We start from the raw sequence: 7,775 nt of genomic DNA, 5'->3' as shown, positions 1-7,775 counted from the left end.
TGAATATACCACAGCTTTTCTAGCCATTCTTTTGTTGATGGGCACTTAGGTTGTTTCCAACTCCTTGCTATTGTGAACAAAGCCACGATAAACATGGGTGTGCGTATATCTGCTTAGATGTCGTTTATGGTCTCTGAACTGAAAAGCAAATTGAAGCCTCGAGATGCAATGCTTAAGAATGTTACAGGAAGAAAATGAAATAACCCAGGAAGCATTAAAGAAAGATGGCGTGTGAGTAGGAGGTACAAAGAGGTCTGGAAGAGGGGGTAGTGGAAGGAGAGAGGGAGGAAATGGTACAATAATAAATGAATTTTTTAAATTTTTTCCCCATTTTTTTCTACCCTAACCCTAAAGAAGCTGCACTGCAATCCCGAAGGCACACAGTTTGAATCCACCAGCTTCTCTACGGGAGAAGAATGGGCAGTCTCCTCCCCTGTGATTAACGGCCTCTGAAAACCTACTGGAAGGATAGACACGGATCGGCTCTGGCTCCATGGTACACAACAACAACAAAACCCTAACCCTAATGAACATGTATGTTAAAAAAAGAAAGAAGGAAAGTGAACTGAGAGAGAGGAAGGGAGTGAGCTGAAAATGTGCAACAATGAATGAATGACAACCAACTTTTCTGTAAATTTTCATTAAAATCACAATTAAAATTAAAAATTTAAAAAAAAATGAAGATGGGAGGAGTATACAGAGTTACTGTACCAAAAAGAACTAGCTGACACAGAAGAATTTCATGAAACAATGTATGACCAAGAGGCATTGGCAAGGAAGGAGGAAGTTCAAGCTGCTCTGAAGGAATGGCAAAAAACAAGGCCCCAGGAATTGACGTCATATCAATTGACATATTTCAACAAACAGATGCTGCCCTGGACATGTTAACCAGGTTGTGCCAAGAAAGCAGGAGGACAATTTCCTAGGCAACTGACTGGAAGAGATTAATATTTATTCCTATCCCTAAAAAAAGATGATCTGACAGAGTGCGAAAATTTTTGAACAGTATCATTAATATCACACACAAGGAGATTATCTAAAAATGATTGGGACAGTACATTGACAGATAACTAGTATAAATACAAGCTGAGTTTAGAAGAGGTCACAGCTCTAGAAAGACAGTATTGCCAATGTCAGATGGATAGGAGGAATGTCTATCTGTGCTTCAATGACTGAACAAAAGTATTTGATTGAGTAGATTACAATAAATTGTGGCTAACCTTGAGAAGAATGGGAATCCCAGAACACTTAATTTTGCTCATGTGAAACCTATACTTGGACAAGGAGGCAGTTCTCAGAACAGAGTAGGGAAACACTGCACGGTTCAAAATTAGGAAATGAGTGTATCAGGGATGAGTCTTTTCTCCACACCTTTTCCAATCTATATGTGGAGCAAATTATTCAAGAGGCTGGACTTTGTGAGGAGTGTGACATCAGGATTGGAGATGCAGATGACCAACCTTGCTTGCTGAATCTGAATAGGACCTGAAGTATTTGCTGCAGAAGGTGAAGAACTGTAGTCTTCAATACAGATTGAAGCTGAACATCAAGAAAAGAAAGATTCTCACCACTGGACCAATTGTCAGCACCATGAAGGATAGAGAAGAGATTGACATTGTTAACAATTTCAGTTTGCTCGACTCCACAATCAACACTCTTAGCTCCAGCAGTCTAGAATTCAAAAGATGAATTTCATTGGGAGAGTCTGCTGTCAGAGACTTCTCCAAAGTGCTAAAGAGCAATGATGTAAAGTTAGTGACCAAGGTGCACCCGATCCAGGCCATGATCTTTACAATTACTTGCAATGCATCGGAGAGCTTGACAATGACTAAGGATGTCAAAAGAAGAATTGATACCTTTGAGTCATGGTGCTGGAGAAGAGTGTTGAACATATCATGGACCACAAGAAAAAACAAGTAAATCTGTCTTGGAGAGAGTGAAATTAAGCTTCTCATTGGAGTTGAGGATTCTGAAGCACCATCTCATATACTTTGGGCATATGACCAGAAGGACATCACGCTTTGAAGGGTGGAGGGACAGCACAGGAGAGGAAGACCCTAGATGAGCTGGATTGGCATGGTAACTGTGGCAGTGGGATTAGGTGTTCTCAGCGTCAGTGAGACTGGCTCTGGATAGGGCAGGGTTCAGAGCTATTGTACATAAGGTTGTGGTGAGTTGCAAGTGACATGACGGCATATAACAACAACAGTCATTTCCAACTCACAGTGATGCTATGTACAGAATGAAACACTGACCCTTCACCATTCTCACAGTTGTTGCTATGATTGAGCTCATTTTTGAAGCTGCAGCTTCTGTGTCTATTAATCTTACTGAGGACGTTCCTCTTTTTTGCTGACCCTCTACCAAGCCTGCTGCATGTCTTTAGGGGCTGTTCCTTCCTAATAATATGCCTCACTATCCTTGCTTCCAAAGAACTTCCTGGTTGTACTTCTTGCAAGATAGATTTGTTGTTCTGCCAGCCCATGGTATATAAAATATTTTTTTTTGCTAACACTGTGATTAAAATGCATCAATTCTTTTCTAGTCATCCATACTTTTTGTTCAGCTTTCCATGCACATGAGTTGATTGAAACTATCACATCTTGAGTCAGATATACCATCCTCAAAGTTACATCTTGGCTTTTTATTAGTTTTATAGAGGTCTTAGGCAGATTTCCTCAATGAAATATGACATTTAATTTCTTCACTGCTGTTCAGATGGGTATTGACTGTAAATACCCATGGGTATTGACTAAAATCCTTGACAACTTCAATCTTTTGTATTTTCATTTGTTTGGTAAAGTGCAATTAATACATTTCTGATCTTCATCTTGACAGACTTCAAATCCTATTCACTTTCAGCAAGAAAAATTGTGTTATCTGCATATCACAAGATTGCTAATGGAACTTCCTCCATTTTTTGTGTTGCATTCTTCATATATTCAAACTTCTCAGACCATTTACACAGTATACGGACTGAATTAGTATAGTGAGAGAAAGCAAACTGATGTACACCTATTCTGATTTTAAACCACGGGGTATTTTACTTTTGTTTCTTGGTCTGTATACAGATTCTATGAGCACAATTAAGTGTTTTGAAACTCATGTTCTATTCAGTGTTATCCATAATCTTCTATGATCCACACAGATGTCCCTGAATAGTCAATAAGACAAAGGGAAATGTTCTCATATTACGTGTTTTCATTCAAGATTCATATGACATCAGCAATAATGTCCTTTACTATCTTCTGAATCTGGTTTGACTGACAGTTCTTTATTGATGTGGTTTTTTTAAAAATTGTTTTCTATAAAACTTTGCTAACATGTGATAGTAATGGTTCAAATCAATAAAACCAAATGTAAGCAATTGAGTTGATTCCAACTTACAGTGACCCACTTCATCAGGTTTCCATTTTTAAGGGGAAGAGACTGTGTATCTTTCTTTGCAGAAAGGCTAATGGATTTGAACAGCTGACTTTTTGGTTAGCAGAACAACATACAATACATTAAACCATTAGAATAACTGATATTAATGATACTGCTCAATAATTTCTTTATTTTTTTGGAATGTAGTTGTTATTGCTGCTGTACTGTAGAGTCCAAATAGACTACAGCTGTACCTCTGGCAGGTTTTCAAAGGCTGTTAATACCATGGGAGGAGATTAACCATCCCTTGAGGTATCTGAATTCATGTGTTGTTATGTTGTATCATCAAGTCAAAACTAACTCATAAATGTTATATTCCTGGATTTCCAGAGGCTATGAATCACATTTCAGTATAGATTTTGAAATATTTTCGTTTTTTTACAACTAATGTGATTCTAGTCCTCTTCAATTTTTCAATATTAGTGTAGTACATCATTGTAGAACTAAGATATAAATGAGTTCCATTTTATTTCTCATGACTTCCAATTTTCCTAGAGTTATAGTTTCAAAAATATGATTATTAATAGGTGCTTGAAGCTACTGACTCTTAGATGAATCTTACTGATTCTTAGATGCTTTGTTCAACCAACATCATTAAGGTCTACTCTACTTTGAGGAGACACCTCTTCCCCAATTGTATTTTGAGTGTCTTCTAGATAAGGGCCTCACCTTCCAACACTATTTAAGCTTGCCATAAGGCTCAGAAGATTTTCACAGGTACATTTTCAGAAATAAATTACCAGATTTTTCTTGCTAGTCTACCTTTGTCTGGAAGCCCTGCAGACATCAGTCTATCATGAGTGATCCTGATGGTATTTGAAATTCTAGTGACATAGCTTTTAGCATCATATCAACACAATAGCCACCACTGTATGAAAAACTGAGACAAGTGGTAGAAGTGGCTGCAAATAGGCTATATTTAGATGATTTGCTACCTCAACTCATTCTCATGCCTGACCAAAGCCACAGACCTTCTGTTGCTATTTTTTCCCATAGTAGTCTCATTCTTCTGTAATATTGGGCACTTCCTTCTTTCCAAGCTTCCTGGGAAACCACAGTAATAGTATTGCCCAAGATGGCTCAGAAGTTTCTCAGCAGTGAATCTGGGACTTTGAGGGTTTTGAGTGTGAGAGGGAGCTATGTGGTAAGTGTGGCCATCACTCCTCCTCCAGATATTGCCCAGGCCCAAATCACATGGGTTCTAAGGCTCCCCAAAGTCTTGAATGTTCTCCTTCTGTCTATTTCCAACACATTTGTAGGGTATGAAGAAGCATAGTAGAAATGCATAAAGTAGCAAGGCTGAATGTCGGAGAATGAAGCTGTCACAAGCTTGCATGGAGCAAGTCATGACTAGCTATGCTCACTAAAGTACTTTCATCTGTGGTATGATCATGGCAAAGAGATACCAGAACCAGAAACCATGTGATATGAGTCTCTCTACCTTTCATGAGAGAGGATACAATGTTGTATTGTTGTTAGTTTCCATCAAGACGAATAAAACTCCTAGTGACTCTATGAACAACAGACCTGAATCCTGTCCTACTCTTGTGCCATCTTCATTATCCCTAATACACTTGAGGTGTACTGTTATCAGTACACCTTATTGGGGAATCTTTCTCCCTTTTGCCAAACCTCCACCTTTCAGCATGATCTCTTTCCACAAACGGCCTCTCCTACTAATATTATCAAAATATGTGAGCCAAAACCTTGCCATCGTTGCCTCTGAGAAGCACACTGGCTTAACTTTTTCTAAGACATATCTTGGACAAGTGTTGCATCATTTGTTTTTATATCCTTTGTGGGATATTCAGTGCTCTTCTTAAAATCACAGTTTAAAGGCACCAATTCTTCTGTTATTTTTATTGTCTTCAGTCACCAATTATCATTAACACATCCTAATTGCATGTTTGATCAATTTCAAACTGCAAAATTTGGTAAAAATTCTCAATTTCTTCCTCTTTGGCACTAGATGTAGGAGTATATACTGAATAATAGTTGTATTTACAGGTCTTCTCTCTTTGTGCATGGATATTATCCTACCACTCACAACATTGCATTTCAGGATAGAATTTGAAATTGACTTTTTGACTATGAATGCAAAACTATCCTTCTGTTTTTCATTCCCCGCATAGCATATCATATGATTATCCGATTCAAAGTGGTCATAGCTGGTGCATCACATCTCACTAATGCTTAGTATGTCCATATTCATGCATTCCATTTAATTTTTAACAACATCCAATTTTCCAACATTCAAGCTCCAAACATTGCAAGTACCAATTGTTAAGTTTGTTACTGACTTTCCTCATTTCAACTAACTTCCAAACTGAGCTCTAAAACTACACTACTATAAATTTACTCTTTGTTTAGTGTTCATAGGGTTTTCAAAAGCCTTTTATTTAGGGAATAGATGGCCCATCCTGTTTTCTAGTCTGTCTTAATCAGGGAGCTCCATGAAAACCCATCCATGACAGGAAACCCTTTGGGAATTTGACACACCAGTGGCTAAGATTTCAATATTACAGCAACCCCAAATAATCACAGTGCAGCAGACTGACAGACAAGTGCTGCATTACTTATAACAGTGTTCTTTCTAAACACAATCAATAGCAGGCGTGAGTAAAGGTGTTTGACTCTGTGGATCATGACAAGTTGTGGCTGATGTTGAGAAGAATGGGAATCCCAGAGCACTTGATTGTGCTCATGAGGAACTTATACCTGGACCAGGATCCTGTTGTGTGAATGGAGCAGGGGAGCACTGCATGGTTTGGAATTGGGAAGGGAGTATGTCAAGGATGTATTCTGTCTCCATACCTGTTCAATCTATATGCTGAGTGAATTATCTGAGAAGCTGGACTCTGTGAAGAGGAATGTGGCATCAGGATTGGAGGGAGACTCATCAAGAACCTCTATTATGCAGACACTTGCTGAAAAGTGAGGAGGATTTGAATCACTTGTTGCAGATGATAAAAAAATGCAGCCTTAAGTATGCATTGCATCTTAATATCAAGAAAACAAAGATTCTTACCACAGGACCAATATGACGGATGGAGAGGAGATTGAAACAGCTTCATCTCGCTTGAAACCACAATTAACACTCTTGGTACAAGCAGTCAGGAAATAAGAAAATGCATTGCAATGGGTAAATCTGCAGTTAGGGACCTTTCCAAATTATTGAGGAGTAGTGTTGTCAGTTTGAGAACTAAGGTGCATCTGATTCATGGTCTTTCTGATTACTAGCTATGCATCTGAGACCTGGGCAATGAATAAGGTGACAGAAAAAGAATTGATGCCTTTGAGCTGTGGTGTTGGAGAACACTGAACATTCCATGGATGGTCAAAAAAAACAAATAGATACGTCTTGGAGAGGATGAGCCAGAGTGCTCTTTGGAGGCAAGAATGGTGGGGCTTTGCATAACATACTTTGGACATATTGCTTGGAGGTGCTATTCCTTGGAGAAGTTCATGATGTTGGGAAGGGTGGAGGGTCAGTGAAGGAGAGGAAGATCCTCAACCAGGTGGATTGACAAGGTGACTGCTGCAGTGGGCTCTTGTGTGTCAGATAGTATGAAGATGGCGCAGGACAGGAGTGGTTTCAGCTCTTTTGTTCATAGGGTCACTATGAGTTATACTCCACTCGATGGCATCTAACAACAACAACACTGTTTAGCTTTCAGATGCGTAGCAAATGACTGAAGAGATCATGACCTGAATCAAGCACATTTTATTCTTCAAAGTAACACCATTGCTCTCCAGTATTTTTGAGACATTTCTGACAGTGGACTTTCCCAAATCAATGTGTCTCCTGCTCTCCTGACTGTTGGTACTAAGGGTATTGATTGTGGATTTAAATAAGATGAGATAGTTGACAGTTTCAGTTTACTATGCTGAAGATGAGAAGGTGAGAGAAAAAAATCGGGTCGCTTTCATAGTTAAAAAGTCCATTTCTCCAGTACTGCATAGTGCCACTGTTGTAAAGCAGGTCTGACATTGGGTTTGGGGGGAACCTAAGAAAAGAGGAGATAAGGGAGAGAACTGTTTAAAAGGAATATGTTGTTATTGTTGAGTGTCTTCAAGTCGTAGAGGACTCTTAGCGACCCTATGAACAAAAGGCCTGAGCACTGTTCATAGTTTCTGGAGGCAAGCCATTTCAGAAGTGGATGCCACTTTTGCTTCCAAACTTGTTTTAATCAGGAAGCTCCACCAAATACTGTCCACCATGGGTAACCATTATCACATTTGGCACATCAGTGTCACAGTGTTTAGCATCACAGCAACCATGAGTTACCTTTGTACAACAATGCACAGAGCAGTGCTATATCACTTAGAAGAATGTGTGACAAAAAAAA

At 38.9% G+C, this 7,775-nt stretch overlaps 1 protein-coding gene across 1 annotated transcript in view; it reads right to left on the bottom strand.

Moving 5' to 3' along the window:
* The window catches only part of LOC102866615 (60S ribosomal protein L24-like), a 29,031-nt gene that overhangs the window by 20,669 nt on the left and 587 nt on the right, over window positions 1-7,775 (bottom strand). The window lies entirely within an intron of this gene.

This window comes from Elephantulus edwardii, unplaced genomic scaffold (assembly GCF_000299155.1).
Source record: "Elephantulus edwardii isolate Elephantulus edwardi_28Jun2011 unplaced genomic scaffold, EleEdw1.0 scaffold00071, whole genome shotgun sequence".
NCBI classification, from domain to species: domain Eukaryota; kingdom Metazoa; phylum Chordata; class Mammalia; order Macroscelidea; family Macroscelididae; genus Elephantulus; species Elephantulus edwardii.
This window is presented reverse-complemented; position numbering and strand designations above follow the sequence as displayed.